Below are 21,266 nucleotides of genomic sequence, written 5' to 3' on the forward strand. Positions count from 1 at the left end.
TACTAACGCCCTAGTAACATTGTAACACCCTGGTAACCAAGTGCAACACTTTATAGCACCGTCCTGGTGACTTTTGCACTTGTAAGTATCATACATATCTTGTTGTCTATCAGATTATGATACATAATGTCTTGATAAGAGAAGACTCAATGTGCTTAAGGGCAATGTTTCCCTTCATTGTATACAGAAAGACAGTCCGTGTAAATGTACGGTGTGTAGGTCAGGTGAGTTTGCATGCGAGGTGATGGAATTAAAGAAAGGAGTCTCGCTTTAATGTGATATTGAAGACCGCAGAGATGGGGTTTTAGACCTGAGTACATTAAAGAGCTTCCTTAATTCAATAATCTTCTACAGGCAGATACAAGTGTCACGGCTTGTTATGATTAAGTACAGCAACCAGTGTGTTTCATGCATGTGTAAGAGCAAAGAAGTACCTAAGAGAAAGTGAGAGGGATTGTGCAGTGAAGTATCTCGTGAACAAACCCGCTTGTCATTAATGGAGTGTTTTATTAGCTCTAAGCCGCCTGATATAGACTGCAGTTTCTGTGGGTGTTCTGCGAGTGCCTTTTGGCAGGGCATTTGCGCGTACTTTAAACTGGTCCGATTCATTTTTCTGCATGAAAGGGTCTCACTGAGCTGAATACAGCGGCCGCTAGCCTGCGCAGATTTATGGGCTATTAAAACAGCAGGGCGTCCGACCAATACACCCTCCCTCCACAGACACACCCATTCACATCTTCATCCTTCCAATAGCCTCAGTGTTTCTCGTCTTGGATATCGAATGACAATCACAATCACAAGTCTGCATGAAATGAGCAATTCATTTTATTTATTTCATTAGAATTGATTGGTTGTGGAAATTATAATCTAAATGATGTTTTGAGGGGAAGTTTGTTAACCAATAATTTCCATTAGGGCTGCAAAACGGTTAATCGCAACTAATCATGTGCAGAATAACTGTGCGTTCACACCAGATGCGAAAGCAGCGGTAAGCGCGAGCGATTTATGTGTTAAGTCAAGGCAAAGACGCAAATAGGCATCCTGAGAATTGAGCGTTGCAGCGAGAAACGCACAAGTTAAAAAAGCTCGACTGTGGCAAATATTCGCGTTGTGTCAATCAGGAGTTTGCTCTAGTAGTGACGTGATTACAGGAAGCAAGTGGAGTCGCAGAAGCCCCTCTCATGACGTGAATTTCCGTGTGAATGTGAAGAATGACTAGAATTTCAGGCACGGTTTTCACGCGCGAATGAAGCGAGTAAACTCAAAATGTTCAAGAGTCCAACTACGTGTGAATAGTGCGCTTTTGCCGCCTCTATCGTGTCTGGTGTGAACACACAGTAAACATTTTGTTGTACTGTGTATAATAATTATGTATCAGTGATGCGCGGGTCAATGTATAAACAACCCGCACCTGACCGACATTTTCAACTAACCCGCCTGCAAAAAAAATTAATTGTGTACCCGACCAGCTCCCTAGCCCGCATTTTTTAAAAGTAGTAATTGTTTAAAATAGTTCATTGGCATCTTTTTTTCAAACGACCTGACCGACCGCGACCTGAATATCATAAAAAATATTTTTGGATGACTCGTAACCGCGGGTGACCATTTCGGATCAACCCACGCATTACTGTTATGTATATATAAATACACACGGATGCAAGTATATATTAAAGGAATAGTCTACCCTTTTGCCATATTAAACTATGTTATTACCTCAACCTAGACGAATTAATACATACCTATCTTTTTTCAATGCGTGCACTGTACAGCGCGTTGTGAATGTGTTAGCATTTAGCCTAGCCCCATTCATTCCTATGGTACCAAAAAAAGTTTTATTTTCTGGAACCATACTTACTGGTATAACTCCTCATGTAACAGTCTTTAAATAGGGAAAACACGCAAGTGTTTGGTGGCTTCCCTGTTTGGTACCATAGGAATGTATGGGTCAAGGCTAAATGCTAACACATTCACGACGCGCTGTACAGTGCACGCATTGAAAAAAGAAAGATATGTATTAATTTGTCTAAGTTGAGGTAATAACATAGTTTAATATGGCAAAAGGGTAGACTATTCCTTTAAGAATTTTTACATGTGTATATGTATATTTATATATATATATAATTTGTATTATATATAAGTATAAATACTTAATAAACTAGTCAACATTTGAAGTGGATCAATCCTTTCATAAAAGTGGTCTTAAATCAATAGCCAATGACAACTTTGATTAACTTTGTTGATCCACTTAAAATGTTGACTAGTACATATTAATATTTTTTCTCAAAATTATACATGTATGTGTGTGTATTTCTATATACATAATTATTAATGTAAACAAAAACTTTTATTCTGCAAACGATTAGTCGCGATTAATCGTTTTGCAGCCCTAATTTCCATCAGATATTAAGGATATTATGATTAGTGTTTCTGTAGCTCAGTGGAAGAGTGTTGCAGAAGCATTAAAGGTTGTGGGTTCGATCCCATAGTCCAATAGATTTTGAGATTAAATTGCCCCAAGCATTTGATTAAGCAGCATTTAAATAAGATCCTGATTCTGAATAGCAGTTAACCTGACTATCCAACATTACAGCTTATTTCTTTGATTTATACATTTTCCACTGTGCTAGCAAATAGCTCAAGAAATCCTGTTTGTCTTGTTGAACAACCAGATAAGTGTCGTATTTCATAAGGGCCGACTATTACAATGACCTGAATTCCTCTTGGTGGGATTATCACTAAATGATGGGTTTCATAGCATGTAAGTACTCTGCTAGTGGTGCTTGAAACCATATCATCAGTCCTCTCATCAACGATACAGTGTTTCATTATTTCCTGTAGTGCAAATAGAGGAAACCCAGCCTGACATTATGTCTTGCCACTGTTTTTAGTTGAGTAAAACATGCTCACTCCATGCCATGAGCCAAAAGTCTTGCGCTGCCGTCTTTGCAACCACGTGTGAGAACAGCAATTTGGTGAGATGATCAGTACAGTTGTTTTGGTGTCTAGCACTAGATTTTCTGATCTTCTTCAGCCTATGATAATTGCACGTTAAGAGTTTTCCAAAACTTTCTCCAACGTAGGCTACTGAATGTAAAATATTTATATTAAAGTTTAATAAAACATCTATCTATATATGTGCAATGCATATGTATGTATGCATGTATATTTTTCTAAAATAACTTTAAAACCTTGTTTAAAGGCTAAAATCAAATGTTAGAAATGTATAAACAGTTTCTTCGGACACGCACATTGTCGCGGTTAAGCACATGAACAGAAGTGAACTTCTAATCTGTATTTATTTATCTATCTGGCGAGTGGATAAACTGATATCTAAAACAAATACCTTGTCAAAAATAAAATGTTTTGGTTTGTTAAAGACGAGGGGAGACGACGAGCATGGATCAGATTTGTGCAGAGAGGTTTGGCAGCCAGGCAAGAATTTAAGGAATCTAGATTACTGTTGTTTATTGTTTATTTTACACAGTAACGTTAGCTTAGTGTAATAGTTGACACGCATTAGATATTACATATATGAACAAATGTAATTTTCTTGTCATTTATTTAGCTTGTTATGAAAAATAAATAATTTCAAAAGACGCTGTTGTTATTGATTCTATGTTGAAGTCTACCGGAAGTTGCGTTTAGTCCACAAAAGCCGTTTGTTTATGTTGTTGCTGCTGAAACCTGTCCTCCTACGTAATAAAATTGGGTTAAACAACATAATGCAGAATAAATAATAATAGATATTACTTGGTGATAGGTGTTATTTTATAATAATATAAAAATAGTACATACGGTGATTCTACAGGGAGTTCTGTTAACTTCATATCATGTATGAAAAACACGTGAAACCCATGAAACCGAGCGGAAGCTTTAGCACAAGTGTGCGCTGCAGCAGTTGCCAGGGGGACGTCGAAGGGGAGGAGTTATGATTGGCTGAAGTGGGTCTGTTGCTGTGGCAACGCCAATGGGCTTGGTAGCGTTGCCGTGCGGCGTGATGTGTGCGCAGCGCGAGCAGCTGCTGATCAGACTCACTCACAGAAGCGCCTCGTCGGAGATCGGACCGCTCCGCATGAATGTGAGTAACCAAATGAAGTTTGGCCATATTTTGTCCGATCGATGGACTTTGTGTGAGCGGCGCGCGAAAAGTTAACAGCCTCGAGGCAAGTTCACGTGAAAGCGCGAGGCGGATATCAGGCTGGTCTTCTGTTCCTGTATTTGTTTCTCAACTGCTCGTGTTTGTGGCGGATTTCAGTCAGAATAATCTCAGCGCGAACATTCCTCTGTGTGCTGCTGAGGTCCAGTAAAGTTCCCCTTTTGTTTCGAAGAACACTTGATATAGTAGCGCGGGGGATTTCTGAGGTTTTGGGGCACTTCCGAGTGGATAATCGATGCTTTCTTGAATTCTGCGCTTCAGTCTTTGGTGTTGATATCATTGTGTCGTTTGTGTCGTTCATGTGTCTGCCTGAATCGAGTTCACGCGCTGAATTGCGATGTATGAACTGTGTGAACAAATCGAATTTAAATCAACAACGTTGCTTTAACGTTTCTTAAACGCACATATATGTAAGCAGTTGACAATTAATTGACAGAAAGATTTCAGGTTAAACTTTATATTTGTACTGTTTTTACCATTTGAATCACTCTTTAACATCCTGTCATTTGATATACGTTTAGTTTAATAAAAAAATTAATACATCTTTTTACAAATAGTTTTAGAGGCAGTGTAGTATGTTGGAGTCACTCAGCATGTCATCTGCCCATATTACTGTAGAAACTATGAATTATTAATATTTGCCACTAAAGCTTCTTAATTGATAAAGAATAAATGTTACCATCACTGTGCCTAACATGTTATTATGGGATAAACCATATAGTTGGGTTTTCAATCAATCAGTTAATGCCAGTTTTTGACCATTTTGGGGTTATGGAAGTCAAGCATGTTACAAACAACAGAACTTACTGAAAGTAGCTATCATGGGATCTTTGAGTCATCACACCTACGCTGTCAGAAATCTTTGTTGATATGCATGTTTGTCGTACCTGTGTCAGGGACATTTTTTTGACAGGAAACACCAAAGTTTATTCGCCTATGCCAATAACTTGCTTCCTGTGAACATTGTGGATTTTAGGGAAGTCTATCTGTTTGTCTGGGGTCTGCTGTGGGTTACATATGAACCCCGTTGCTGCCCTCATTGACCTGTTGCAATCTGTTCAGGGTATAATGACTTTGAGAGCAAGTCTGCCTATTGATTGAATCGTCTCTGCTGTGATCCCTCAAGGCTCAAATCACAACAACTTGGATTATACCAACTATCATATGTCAGAGTTGAAACCCAGTTTGTTCTGCATTGCCATGAAGTGTATTTGTACGTCAAATTTGTCTTGGTATGACATGACCGAAAAGTTCACATCTGCCTCACGATGCTCTGAGCATCATGTCTGCCGCCAGTTAAACACTTGATGCAGTAGATTATCACTAGATAAGGTAAGATGGAAGACGGAAAAAGGCTTGAACAAATGAAACAGAAATACATTTATTCATTTAGCAGAGGCTTTTATCTAAATTGACTCAAAAATTTGAGAGCATTTTGTCAAAGGAGCCAACAAAAAAGCTTTATTTATACTTCTGCGCCGGACGTTGGATGTAGTCTTTACACCATCCGCTTGTTAAGTCTGACATGCACCGGTTGTGGGTCCAACCAATCTCAAATGCTAGGGAAATAACAAAAAATCACACTTATATACACTCATATCATAATTCAAAACGACCAAAAACACCAGATTACCAGACATGGATTTTTTATGGATTATAAATATATTGCGGTCGGTGGTTCAGTGAGCCTGGAGACTGCAGTTTACACTGTGAGTTTATAAAATTTTCAATAAAAGAGACACTCCACTTTTTGGAAAATATGCTCATTTTCCAGCCCCCCTAGAGTTAAACATTTGATTTTTACCATCCATTCAGCTGATCTCTGGGTCTGGTGGTACCGCTTTTAGCATAGCTTAGCACAATCCATTGAATCGGATTAGACCATTAGCATCGAGCAAAAAAATAACCAAAGATTTTCAATATTTTTCCTGTTTAAAACTTGACTCTTGAGTAGTTACATTGTGTACTAAGACCCACGAAAAATTAAAAGTTGTGATTTTCTAGGCCAATATGGCTAAGATTATACTCTCATTCTGGCGTAATTATTAAAGCGTAACTAAACCCCTTGTCAGAGCCTGACTCCGCCCACTGGCAATATTTGAAAAATGCAAGAAAAGTGGGCAGATCTCAACGGAGATAGAGGGGACGAACTAAGCTAGTACCAAATGTGTGGTGAGATTGTAACAAGGAAGTGGTGAGCTTGAACCTGCTTACGTCACGAGTCATTTTTTGGACCCAACATCCAATAGGAAAATTCAACTGCAGTAGCCACCGTTTAACCTGAAGAGGGCAGCACTCAGACGTTTTTACACCATATATTGGAGTATTGAAACACTTTGTATCCAAATGTCAAAAAAGTTATTAAAATCAATGAACAGCACTAATAAAGCCCCATTCTTACAGATCATTAACTAAAAAAAAGTTGGTTTAGGGTTTAGTTACTCTTTAACTTTTTTCCGTCAGCATTTTTCATGATTTTCACAAAAGTTTAATACCTTCCAGAAAATGCTCCTTTTTAAATATATAAACATACAATATATGAAATAAAAGAACAGACCCTCTGCTTTCAAACAAAAAATCAGTTTCATCCTGCCTTCATGTGTTCTGTTTTATCACCTCTCAAATATGGGTAGGTTTCATCAAAAACACAAAATTTGGAGCAAAAAGCTGAGATAATTACATTTTTGTGAAGGACTTTTTATAGAGATCAGATGCAGAGCGATCTTTAAAACATACACTGACATACAGCTGTTTGCCCTAGGGCAATACTTGCGGGTTTTATTAGTTGCGGAAGAGCACCACCTGGTGGATAATAGCGGTATTGTAGATTGACGAGATAACTCGTCAATGGCAGGGAAAGAGTTAAGGACTTTGCTGCTGTAACATGAATGCAGCAGGTGTAGTGATATTATGCACTGCCTGAAAATAGTCCCCTGCTATTGAAAGTTACTAAAGGGACTATTTTCCCAACTTTTTTGTAGTTGCAGGCGGAAATGAGACATGAGAGAGGGGTTCTAGTAGACCAATCACAGCCTTGCGTTTCCTGTAGAATTAACACATTGTTACATTTCCACTAGGGTACTCCGAGCTACGTACAGCTTATGCCATAGGTCCGACGCAAAAGTATAAATCAGCCTTTAGCGTTGTCTATAAAGCCATCTGTACAAGTAGGGTTGAAGCTACAGAAAGATAAACAACACAGAAGATAGTTTTTTTCAAAGTACTGTATAAACAAAGTAAGACAATAGGCTAATTAGGGTACACCCTGAGAAGACAACAACACTTACACAGGAAACAAGGGAACGCAAATGGCTTGTGTTGATGCACTAGGTGTGTATGCGTTTTAAACGCTGTTCCTTATGATAAAGACTTTGTTGGCCCTCCATTGATGTCAAATGGATTGTTAATTGAGATCAAATAAGTCTGTTTAATTGTGCACTGGAGTGGGTGGCGGTCAGATCTCTTCGTTCAACAGATGTTGTTTGCTGACAGCAAGACCCAAGATAAACAGCACACAAAGAAGGCAAAAAAGATAAAAGAGAGAGAGAACGCCTCAACCGGGTGTTATTTAACTGTGAACAGACTCACAATAGTATGTGTGTGCGCAGTGTTAGTATACTGCTGATGGCTTGATGCCATTGAAGAACTTCCCTAAATAACATTTCATTCGATAGTTCGGAGGAAACCAATACGGTGATGTAAAAAACTGTCATGTAAGTAGTTTCATAGCTTTTAAACTTGCTGAAATATCTTGAGTATTAAGTCATCAAACTTTTTAAAGCTACAAACACAGAGCAAAATTAAAGTCCACCATCGTAGTGTCTATAAATTGTGGGAATTTTTGGGGGACTTCTGGGATGTCACTTAGCAGGATACTACCGTTCCATTGAGAGCCTTTTACTCCAGTGAATGGTGATTCCCCCTCCCTCGCTGGTGTGCTTTTTTTGAAGGACCTCTCAAGTCCAGAGTCTTTTCCCTTTTTATTCGGCCTTCAACGACACTGATGCTAAACGCTTCTGGAAAGTGTTGAAAGCATTCGAAAATGCTTTTACATGTGAAGGACGGAAGTGTTCGCTGATGAGGATGTGGATTGGCTGAATGCATTTTTCTCAGGATGGGTGTTGCAGATATTAAGGGATGTCCTGTCTTAAACACAGAGGAGGAAATATATTACGTTTCTCATGTTTAACTACAGGCAAATTAGGTCATGCATGTTGGGAATTTACACTACAATAACAAATAATGTAAATTACATACAATGGTTGCATTTATAGTCACCAGTGACTCTTTTTGACACTGTGGCTCTCTTTTGAGGTTTAGTTGAGGATGACGGAAATGATGCACATTGGCGTTCTTCATATTGGTTTTTCATGGAATTTAATTGTGCTAATTAAAGCTAGTTATGATCCAGGAATTTCATTTGGTTAAGTATTTAGTGAGGTGTTTTTAATTCACGTCAATAGAATCATTAAGTGGAATCTGTCGGATTTCTGAATCAGTCATTGGCTGAATTGCTCGTGTCTGTTGATGCTATCTGGCCTTTGTTTGTAGGTGATTGTTTTCTGTGGCTGCAGCTGCACATCTCTCATCAGCTAGACGTCTCCTCCCTCCTCACACCCCTCACTATTATTTAGTATATTCTTTCCACCCTACCAGGAGGACGGACAACCCCAAGAGCTCCAGAAGCCGCAGTTGTCTTGGTTACGTGACACCGGCGCACGCTAATTCAATATTGGTGCTTGTACTGAATTTGGGTTGCAAATGTAAAAATAGCTTTTTCCTTTAATGCTAAAGCCCTTCCTGCACTCTTCCTTGAGCTCCATTAGAAAGACATATCCATTTATTACGCTGCTTTTAAGTCCTCCTCTGAAGTTCGTATTGACGAGTAACAAGTTCAGAAATTGCAATTGCGATGTGTTGTCGGACAGATATTCCTTCACTTTTCTCTCTGACAAAGACATGAAGCTTTTTTTAGTACCCTTGCAACAATTTAAAATAGTACAGGCGTAGGTCATTATGATTATTACCAGTTTGTTTCCACCATAATTTATTAAAGATCACCTATTTCATTGCTAAAAAACAACGTTATTTTGTGTATCTGTTATAATACAATGTGTTCGTGTGGTTTCTCTTCCTGAAACGCACGGATTTGAAAAGCACTGTATTTCTGATTGGCCATGCTAATCTGTACATTGTAATTGGCCTGAATACCTCTGATGTCAGCCGGAAATGTGACGCTCCTTACCATGTTTGAAAGATTTGGTCACAATGCAATGCTAACAGGAGTTAATTTACAGGTTGTGAGTCCGAAGCGGGAGGAATTATAATATATGATGTTGTTCTTGTCTACATCACCAATCCCAGGAAGTAAACCGTTGCCTACAATCAGTGTGTTTGTTGTAGTCCAAGAAGAGATTTACGTTGGAGACGATAACTCGCGTCATAATTTACTTTGGGGTTTGTACCTTTTGTATATCGTTAACATGTACTAATACTAGATTAATCGGCACCGATAGTTCATTGGTGGAACGATCGGCTATAGGCAAAAATCCATGGGATAGTTTTTCCGAGTTGCGTCCATTGCTTCATATCATGAAAAAATTTTGTTGACTAGATGCCGCATTAGCAGAGAAACAACAGCAGGAACCTAAATTTGTCGTCAAAAAAAATACACGCAGATAAATCCAACCCAAATGTTTAATGTCATGATTATCACCATCCATTTGCATTAGTTTATATCCAGCTGGTTACTTTTATTCATGATTTAGCCGGCTAAGCTGCATATTTGTAGCTTCCATTTTAAAAACTATCAGTCGATTAATCGGTTATCGGCAAGTACGGACCAACCTTGTTATCGGTATCGGTAAAATGCACTATCGTTCGACCTCTAACTAATACACACTTACACACCAAAGGAAATGTAAAAAAGTGAATCGGACAATAGGTGCTCTTTAAAATTGACACGCCCCAGCTCTGAAACTCATGTAGGTATGCATCGAAGTTTATGGCATTATCGTTTTTTTGGTGAAAAAACATCAGAATATAAATGGAATAAATAAAATTAAAGTAATTTACATTTTTGGCAAAGTCCATCCAAAATTTACTAGTTGTAGTGTTATTCGCTCATTTTATAAATCCCATCCACGCTTAATTTAGTACGGATGGCTCATTACTTTGCTAAAGCTGTTTATTTGGGATAAGAGACACCCTCGTAGTCTCGTGTCCGTCGGTTGGTCAAACAGTGTTGTTTGTGAAGTCTCCCATGTGGCCGCCCCTCATCGCTCACCCCCACCCACTTCGATCTCTACGTCTGTCGTGGGTCGGCACGAGGGATTTGAGACAAGTTTCCATTAGCCGTCATTGTCCCATTGAAAGTGATGCTAATGTGACCGTTGGCCTGATTACGAGAGCGAAAGTGGCTCTAGATGCGCCTTGTGTCACTGGCAACAATAGTCCTTTGTGCAGGTCACTCATTGCTAAATAAATGGGGTTTGTTTATTATAGCAGTAGGACAACAAATGTAGCAGTCAGGCCTCCATCACACACACACCAATATACAAAAACCAGAACTACCGGATGGATGTATAACAGTTTTTTTATGTAGCAGTTCAAGGCGTAGTGCTAATTTGTAGTTGAGTTGACTTCATTGGTAACTTAATAAAATTATTTGTTTCAACAGAAGGCTACTTTCAATCACAGAACAACACCAAACAAAAGCTTCTTTTAATGTTTCTAACACCATGTGCTGGGAACCATCATACAGCTCTGCCTCTAAAGATATCTATCTGCCTAATTTAAAGTGAATGTGTTCAATGCTTGCTTGTCTTCTGGGGTCATCACAGGGTCTTCTTGTTCATTTTGTAGTTCAGAGGATGTTAGCAGTTCACACTGTTGTTGTGGCAGCTCTTTTCCCTGTCAAAGTGTGAATTTTTTTTTCTGAAATGGTTGAGAGATACCATCTCTTCCTCTTTTAACAGTATATTGCATTGAAGGTTGTGCAACCTTCAGGTTTTTTGCACCTTGTCCAAAAGTTTTGTTGAATGCACATTTTTTTCTTGCATTGACACCCTTGGTGACAAGCAGTTAAGTATCAAAGAACTTGAATTTTATTTATAGCTAATAATGATTAGTTTGTCACTGCAAAACCAAACATTTCTCTTTGCTTTTGCTAGGGCCACCTGAGAGGCTGTTTCCACCTGCTATTAAAATGCGTTTTGGTGATCGGACCACAAGTGGACACATTTGACCGGATTGCTTTTGTGGTGTAGACTCGCAAGTGGTCGAATGTGTTCGAACAGCCACAAAAGATCACTGACTCTCCGCCTACTGATCTAATGTGATGTACCAAGCACAATGTTTAACATCACATTGTTTTACCCACTGCCGGTGGGTGCTCGTCACAGCGTCAAGCAATGCTAAGGTTACTTTGCAACGAAAGACGCTCTGGAGCGCCCACGCGCTTTGAAGAGGGGGAAAGCTGTGCTGTAATGTTTTTCACGTGGTTTTAGACGCGACATGTTTAGTAAAAATGAAGCAACTGTGTATATGTGCTTGGCCATTTCGGTGGGTGCTCCCATGGGATTATGTGCGTGTTTATTGTAGCCTCCGGAGGTCGCATATGTCATCAAGCCTGGTTTATTTTAGTTAACTGAGCATTACATTTGCAAGTCATAAGCATCACAACAATGTACGATTAACAAAGAATAATAGTATACTTTATAATTGTTAATGTTATGAAATAAGATGTATGCAGCCTACAAATGCAACCTCCAGAGGCTGCAGCCTTCGTATTGAGAAACGGCCAATATCTTGCATTGTTCCGCCCCCAAGCCAGCGGGTCATCAGTGATATCAGTTGCCTTCCCTTGCAAATAGCGCATTATCTCTGAGTCTGCTGATTGTTTGCGTAGACGTGAACTTGAAGACATCTCACTAGGCAACATTGTACTTTATATTTTTCACTGCGGTGGTTATGACAATTGTCACAGCCCTAGCAGGCACGGATTAATCAAAACGATGAATCAATTCCAGTCCTCGCGACCCTTTTTAAAAAAAAAAGAACAGCAGATTTGAAAAGTTCTGCCTTAAAGGATGAGTTAATTCGCCTAAAAAAAAAACTTAACGGTAGCTTTGCCTTTTCCGGCGACTCATGATCCGGAATAGCCCCAGTGAGTTTTCTCTTGAGATGTTCATTCACCAAGCTCAATTACATTTTCGATTCTATGGTCACAGTTCGGTTCGATACTCGATTTTTACCTTTTTTTGAAAGAACAGATTGCTATGCCATTTTTAGACTAAACTTTTATAAAATATAACATCTGACCATGCTATCTTTTAACTGGCTGTAGTTAACGAAGTTAGAGGAGGTTGATTCGTAGCACTCAACACGTTTGTTTTTTTCCACTTTGCAAGCCGAACCGTCCATGACATGGTGGCGTGGCAGCATCGACGATTCCATTTTTTAATTCGAACTTGTGACACCCTTATTGCCAGCTAATTTGAAATACTTCCATACTTTAGACGCTATTTGGTCTTTGAAAACATTTGCACACAAACTCGTTTGACATTGCACTCGACCCTGCTTCATCCATCATCTTTGAAAACGGCGGACTGTTGAGATGGTGATAGACATAAGGTTCGCACCTTCTTGTGGTGTGGAGGAGGTGGTTGTTATTTTAAAGTGAGAATATAATTTTAAAGGTATAATAATGTAAATGATTATAAATATTGATGGTCGTTACAATTGTCGACAATCGCGACAGTCTAGACTAAAGGATATATGATTCTCTGATTCACAACTTTATTTGCTGCTTGAAAATATTGCCGATACGCACAGAAATGAGCACAAACAAACAGCTGTAATCTGCGATTATGATATTGTTTCACCCGGAATTGTAAACCTGATTAGTTTTTCGATAAATAGTTGTTATTTTGTTTTTAATGCAAGATCTAAGCAGTGATACTTTAAATAGCAAGATCTGTGAACACTGTGGAAATCCTGGAAATCTTCACCTTGATATCAGTGTAAACTCATCCCAGTGGCTGATGCTATATTAAGATCTGGCCATGACACCATTGGGGTGGGACATCATCTCATGTTCATGTTGGATGGTCTGTCCTCTGAGAAGGTTTTACATAAGCGTCACCTGACCTCATACGAGTTTTCACGCTGTTGTTAAACGAGTGTCAGACTTCTGTTCATCAGGTTCCAGCTGTATTTTTAGACTTAACTCTAGCACTTCTATCGCTCTGAACTTATTAGCCTACTTTTGTAAAAGACTTTCTGTTCCCAGTGGTGAAGGGCAGAAAGTCTTGTCATAATACCTGGGGTATTAGACTATTCTTCTTTATGAAAAGCCGTCATGACCTTCATTGTATTGAAGGAAAGTTACGTATTTGCTGCTTGTGTTTGCACAAGGGTTTAAGACACACCTGTGTGTATTTGATGTTGGGTAGGACGTCTTTTCTTCAGGTGAAACGTTTGGAGTACATGTAATCAGGTAACTGACAACAGTAGACGAGCCGGAAAGTTTGGGGTGTGATCAAGACACGGTTAAACACGTCAAAACTCCTGGGTTGACGGAGGGTGGGGTGACATCCTCTAGGGCACAACGGCACAAATCTGCATTTAAGTTTGTATAGTGGTGTTTTCTTAGGAAATTGTCAGTGTTATTGTTGTTCAAACCAAGTATTCAGTGTGTAACTCTGGTCTTGATTGATGAAAATAATGCAGTTGTATATCAGCTAAACAACAATTGCAATTTCTATCTGACGGTTGATAAATGCAATGACAACTGCCTGTAGACATTTGGTTATGGTTCAAAACATTTGGCAATGTGCTAACAACTCCACACATTACCAGCTGCATAGCATGGCCATTTAATATCCTATCAGTGTGCTTAGTTTAGCATGGGCCAAGGTGTCTTTATCTCAGTATTTGAATTACCTTACAGATGTAACAGAGCTTTTTGGTTTTACACTGGATTGTTTTGACCCATGGTTAGGTAAAATATGGACAAACACAATTATTTGTTTAAATAAAACATCCAAATGACCCCACCATAGGTTAAAACAACTACAGTGTAGGCTTGTAAAACTTATATTTTCTATATTTTGTCATTAATCATATCTAACTATTACACCTTACCAGTGTTTCCTAAACTGGGCTTCATGAACCCCTCGAGGAAATTGCAGGAGGTTCGTGTGTTGATGATAAACAATTATTAAATTACAATTAAATTAGTGCTGCCTAATGATTAGTCGTTAATAATCGTTTTCAGAATAAAAGTTTTTGTTTACATAATATATGTGGGTGTACTAGGGCTGTGATGATACATCGTGTTCCCCATTAAAAAGACCTGCCTGAAATCGATTCTGAATCACAAGGCTCCGATTCTGTGTTTCATGCACAGCTTGTGCATGTACTACGGCTCTGTGATCAGTAGGAAGTCATTATCAAACTAAAATCACTATGAGTTTGAGTTGTTTATAATGTGAATTTAAAAAAGCAACACTCGTTAAACAAAATCATTTAAAATATTTTTATTATCATGAAAAACCTGAAACAATCTGAAGAACAGCGATATAAATATTCCTTTAGACATTTCCGTTTGTAATGCTACTTCTTCTGTGGCACAATGGCGTTTCTACACGAGAGCGCCCTCTGGCTTTTGGATGTGGCAGCATTTCACCGTAATTCATTCAAATTCATTCATTGAGAAAACGCGCATTTGCACAATTAATCGTCACAGCCCTAGGGTGTACTATATATTATAATTATGTATATATAAATACACCCACATGCATGTATAATTATAAGGAGAAATATATATATATATATGTGTGTGTGTGTGTGTGTGTGTGTGTGTGTGTGTGTGTGTGTGTGTGTGTGTGTGTGTGTGTGTGTGTGTGTGTGTGTTTGTTTGGCTATCTTTGTGAGGACCAGCGTGAGTTTTTAACCTTTGGAGTGAGGACCTTTTTACAAAGTGAGGACATTTAGGCCGGTCCTCACTATGTTTTCACTGTAATGGCCTCCAATGGCTGTAATATAGGCTTTTCTCTAAGTTTTAAAGAGGTCCTCAGATTGATGGAAAAATGAGAGGGACCGATATTTTTTTTTACCTTGGATACACACACGGTTTGCTCTCTATCGCCCCCTATGAATTTACAACATATTGCGCCTATAAATAGTCCTTGCGATAGCTCTAAAAAGACTGCTTTTAGGGAATTTCTTCAAATTTGTCATAAATGTTTAGGGTGCAAATTATTTGAGGAGCAGAGTTCAAAGGTGAAGGTCACTGTGACTTCACAAATCAAAATGTTGGCCATAATTGAACTTGTGAATTCAATATCTCACGAATGCCTGAATTTCTTTAAGTCTGACACAAATGTTAAAGCTGATTAGATCTCTATATATTGATATCAAAAACAGAGGAAGGGGGTTTCATTACATCTGGATACATGTCTAGTGATATTTTGAAGTTTGTTGAACAATTTTTGGCTATATCTCAGGTCAAAGGTCAACTTCCATGTGACATCTCAATGTCTTACCAAAACCCTACATATTTTATGCATTTTTATAACCCTCTGCAAGAATAACCATATATATTATTTAAATTATATTTTATGAGTGTATTTATTAAAGTCCAGTTACCTGTGTTACTACAGTAATGATTTATTAAAAATGTAAAACCATGGTGAATTTAGGTATTGCACTTTTTTATCAAGGATTGCATGATCAGTATCTGAAATTTAAATGGACCTTAAAATATTACATTTATTACGTTATGTTACTGTATTTACACAATATGTGTAAAAATTGCACCATTCACAAACAGTACAGGTTAAAGACTACTGTACAAGTACTGTAATGACAAACACACAATAGAGAAGCATTTCTGTGAAATTATCTCTTAACAGTTAAGTCTTCATGTCGATGTACAGTCAATATTAAAGTACAGACAATATTAAATAAACCGACAGTTTCGAATTCACTATGCAAAAAAGTTAACTAAACTCAGAGCATCTGCCAAAATGGTCTGATGGCATCGACAGTGTAAAATAAGAAGCACTTACATTTGAAGATACAGCGAATCACACGTCAATCATCGACGGATTTTCTTCAGTCTGTGCTGTTACAGTATTTATGGAGTGCGCGCGTTTGTCTGACGACGAACAGGTCGCGCGCTTATACTGCCGGGCTTTCATCAATAGTACACGTGTGAAGTTTGCTTTTAGTAAATAGATGTAGTAGTAGATTCATATCCATGATATCCAACACTCTTTGTGTTCTCCGTGTTTTTATATGACTGAAAAAAACCGCAACAGACGGTTCAGTTTGCGCAGCGTACTGAACAATTCATTCAAACTGAATCGCGATCCAGTTCAAAACATTGTTCAATACATTCGTGATGAAGAATCGACTCAAATGACTCATTTATTTGCAATACACTAAGGAATCGACTCAAATGAGTAATTAATGAGCAAATGGCCAAGAAACAATAATGAATTAAAATACAGTAACGCAGTAAAAGTACAAATTGTCCATTAAATTTACTCCAGTAAGAGTTAAAGTGAACCCTGAAAAAACGGCTAAAATTAGCATAAGCTGGTGAGCTGGTTTTAGCTCTTTGAGTTGAAACAAAAAACAAAACATGGTTACTGTAGTAAAACCATGGTAACAACAAAATAAGTTTTGACAACCATGGATTTCAAAAACCATAGTTAAACTACACTTTTACCACAATAAATCCATGGTTAATTTACGTAGGCCTAATGGTTAGCTGGTTTTGCTAATGAACCATCTGGTTTACCTGTGTTTTGGTCATTTTTTAAGCTGTTAAGCTGTACAGCTGGTTAAGCTGTACAGCTGGTCAGGTTGGAAGACCCCACCAGCTTGACCAGCTTTGCCAGGCTGGATGGGCCAACTTAAACCAGCTACTGACACCTTAAACCAGCTAAAACCAGCTACCAGCTTATGCTAGTTTTAGCTGTTTTTTAGTAGGGCATTTTAAATGTACTAATAGTAAATATTTTCCGAAATCTTACTCAAATACATGTAACGAAGTAAATGTTCCGTTCCTACTCACCTCTGGTTGCATGTATACTTATTACTTAAACGCAGCTTTATGTATTAAGACATATATAGTACAGTTATAGTGGGTTAATGACTTTATATCCATATTTGTGTTGTTTCTACTACTGTGGCACACGCTGACAGTCGTGTAGTCTCTCTTGACTAAACAATGTTGTATTAGATGACTTCAAACTGAACTGTAGGTTAAATAAATCACAACCTTCATCTAAACATTTGACAGAATGACAGTATAGCCTATTTAATGTCTAAATATAAGGCATCACGTGTGAAGGACATGGGCAATTCAGCAAATTCAGATAGGAAACAAAAAGGATGTGGAAATAAACTTTAAGTCTGCCTGGTTTTTGTTATTGTAATTAAAGTTTATATTAATTATTTCATTGAGTCTCCAGTCTTCTTCCTCCAAGCAATTGTTTCTCAGTTTTATGGTTGATACACTTTAGCTCTGATTTGAGTAATTTTGTGGTTATTTATTTTGCTTGTTATCAGAAATAATCTGTACTTTAGATGGACTTCTGTTCTATGCAGACGTTTACTGGAAGTTAATGCTGCGTTCCAGGCAGGTTTTTAAACCCGTGAGTTACGACTTCAAAACCACGACTCACGACCCTATGCGTTCCAGGCAGACTGTTACTCGTGTTTTTACAACCTTCTACCGGTGAAAGTGCACTGGAACGGCAGTCAAACCCGTGACTTCCCACCCGTGAACTCGTACTAGATCGATGTACTCCCAGTTCAGAGTCGTGAGTCATGGTTTTGAAGTCGTGAGTTACGGGTTACAGGTTGCCTGGAACGCAGCATTAGTTTGGGCCACAAAATCCGTTTGTTTGTGTTATTGCAGCTGAAAGGTCTATAAGCGACGCTTCAGGTGTGCTTACATTGTGCATGTATTGATAAACGTCTGTAAACAGTGTGAGAGGTAAACACGTCCGTATCTGTGTCATGCATGCTCATTACACATAACACTGCACAAGTAAGTTACTGTTATCTTTGTTATAAACCCTGCTTTTTACCATAGGTTAAGAAGCATTTCACACTTGTAATTTAGAAGCGGGGTTTTCCCTAAAATTAACCCAGGGTAAAATGCTCAGGAGCAGGGTTAGAATGTTATGAGCCCAATTAAACACAGCTGAAGCAGCTAATCAAGGTGTTCAGGGTTGCTTGATAATTACATGACCTAGGGTTTAGGAATGCACAGTGTGAAACGTGAAACAGATATGTCAGGATTCAGTTAACCCGGGGTTTAGAATAACCTGAGGTTAACTATTTCCTTTTAATTTGCTGTGTCATTAATATATTGTTCTAGACAGATCTGACCAGCCCCAAACTTCACATGGTGGTTTTGCAACATCCCCTGAGTGTCATACAAAGATGTCATACAAAGTCTCTAAAATAAGGAGTTTTCTAGTTTTTATGCAGGAATACGGCCTTTATATGCATCTGTGTCTAATATAGCCACAGAGATGCTCTTAAATGAACAATGTCAAGTCAAATGAGGGTTAGGCTCGGGGTCTGGTGCTACTATGATACCAAATTTCAACTTTATGTGATCTTTGACCCTTACATGTAGTCACCTTCATAAATATTGGAACAGAAGCACATTTTGTGTTACATAGTTAATAGTGCACACTCTCTGCTTTACTCAGAGGGCATCTGATTGTCTGATCCAGATTGTCTAAATAGTTAAGGACCCTGCTAAAAAAAACAGCATACCAGCAAGACCAGCATATGTTGTGTTTTGGTGTTTATTTGCTAGTGCAGTGGTTCTTAACGTTATTCCTGGAGGCCCACTGCCCTGCACATTTTATGTCTCCCTTATTTAACACACCTGATTCAAATCATCAGCTCATTAGAAGAGATCTCCATGAACTGAACTGAGTCTGTCAGACAAAAGAGACATACAAAATGTGCAGGGCAGTGAGTGGGCCTCCAGGAATAACATTAAGAACCACTGTGCTAGTGAACACCAGCTAAACCAGCAAAGACCCGCATAATTCCCATGCTGGTCCATGCTGGTTTGATGCTTTTTTTCAGCAGGGGAATAACAGCCATTTAATGTAACTGCCCCTTTTAGATATATATCAAAACACAACAAATCCATCAGAGAGATGGCAGGAACCTTAAGAGTGAACAGATCAACATTCTAACTAAAAAACACAATGGTGAGCTTAGCAACATAAAAATCCTGTACACCTATATAGGATAACAGTGGTGGATGATCTTATTTTACTCTCACATTTTAAACTGCCTAAACCATTCATCCAAACTGGATGTGTGCACTTTAAGCCTATATTTACTATATGACTTTAACTGGAATAAATTTTGGTAAACAGCTTAAATAACACAAAACCTGCTTCTGTTTCAATACTTATGGAGGTGACTGTACATTTTCCATGTATACTTTATTATTTTTCATATAATTTATTCTATTGTCATCACTAGTGTTATGCTGTCTATTTTGGAGGTTGATGGAGTTTTACTGAAGTCAGATGTTGTATAACCTGGCCACACAGACTTGGTCACTTGGAGGGAGACAGCTATTTGGTTAAAGGCAGGGTATCTGATTTGATCCAGAAACACTTTTGGTTATGCTGATTAAAAGTTTCCTCACATCCTGATAGCAATCAATATGTTAAGTTGTTTGAATGTATCTGTTGAAATTTATGTCATCTGTGAAAGGCGTAGGACCAAAAATTTTTAAACCAATCATAGATCTCGGTTTGAACGGACGTTGCCTTTTTTGTCCCTCATCCGTAAGCATAATTTGAATGTCACGGCGCAGCTTGTTCACGCAGACACCATACATCATCGGTGCGTTCACGTGTGCTCATCTCCTGTCTGTAAACAGAGGGATAATGATAAACTTTTCTGCTGAATTGACAACCTGCACAGGAGCCACAAAACGAAAGACATCTTTTATAACAACAACAGCAAAAACCGCCTGGATCAGCAAAGAGCAAAAACACAAATGAACATCGGCAACTTTACTGCTTTACCACGAGATGCAAACAGCTGCAGGAGGCAAAGGGTCTAAAAGTTTATTTTGCTAAGGTAGGTACGCGATATGTTTGTATTGAGATGGATTCAGATATTCTACTTTGATGAAACATTGTGTTGCTTATGAAATTTGTGTTCGTTTACGGATTAGCATAACGATATAGTTATGTTACTACGTCTACACAGCCGAAAGTGTGCTTTAACTAATTCTGATGTAAACCAGTTGTTTATGTTGGTTATTTTGGTAATGTTATTCACTTTGTACTGCAAAGTTTTCTCACTGGTGAACGAGACATGAGATGTGACCGTCTGATCTGTGCATGTTCATGTGTTTTGAAAGAGGTGTGACTTTGAATGGCGATTTGAATGGAGAGTGGCATCGTGATTTCATTGCTATTCGGCTACCGTTAGCATTTTTTTTTAATTAGATACCCTATCTTATAGTGCTGATAGCACAATGCTATCTTCCAGTCACTCACACAGTATGTCCTGTGGTCGACTGCATAAACTGTTTAGACTAGTCATACAAGTTAGTAATCTATTTTCTTCAAAACTGTTTATAACTGTTTTAAGTCAGTTACGTTTGAACGTAGACTGATCTCATTTCAATACAAAATGTACTGATTAGCCCTAGTTGATCAGACTAGTTCTTAAGACACAGTACATAGTGGCAAAACTAAGGTTGAATGCCCTGTGTTATAAACAGTGACATGTTTGATTAGTCTTGCATATTTGGTTAACTCCAAAATGGAATCAGTATTGTCACTTAACTACAGCTGCTTGACTTCTCAGCGTAAGGATCATTATGAAATTAATATTATTCATTAATATTTGGAATTTAAAAGTGGGTTTACCCCATGCCATCTAATAAAGTGGGTATATTCTGTATACCTTGCACTACACAACTGTTTGTAGCCACACATTAAAGTAAATGTACATCCATATAACTTCAGCTCACAAACTAATAACTCTGTACCTCTGTGAGCCAGTTAATTACATTACATACAGTGTAGACATA

The 21,266-nt window shown here is 38.3% G+C and overlaps 1 protein-coding gene across 2 annotated transcripts in view; it reads left to right on the forward strand.

Moving 5' to 3' along the window:
* The first annotated feature begins 3,963 nt into the window (after positions 1 to 3,963).
* foxn2a (forkhead box N2a) overlaps positions 3,964 to 21,266 on the forward strand; it is a 54,964-nt gene continuing 37,661 nt past the window's right edge. The window contains exon 1 of one of the 2 annotated variants that reach the window (XM_065296205.1): positions 3,964 to 4,078. The gene's annotated coding sequence lies outside the window, so the exon portion shown is untranslated. The remainder of the gene's footprint in view (positions 4,079 to 21,266) is intronic. The other variant, XM_065296204.1, reaches the window with a different exon arrangement.

The sequence above is a fragment of the Paramisgurnus dabryanus genome, chromosome 20, assembly GCF_030506205.2.
Source record: "Paramisgurnus dabryanus chromosome 20, PD_genome_1.1, whole genome shotgun sequence".
NCBI lineage: Eukaryota > Metazoa > Chordata > Actinopteri > Cypriniformes > Cobitidae > Paramisgurnus > Paramisgurnus dabryanus.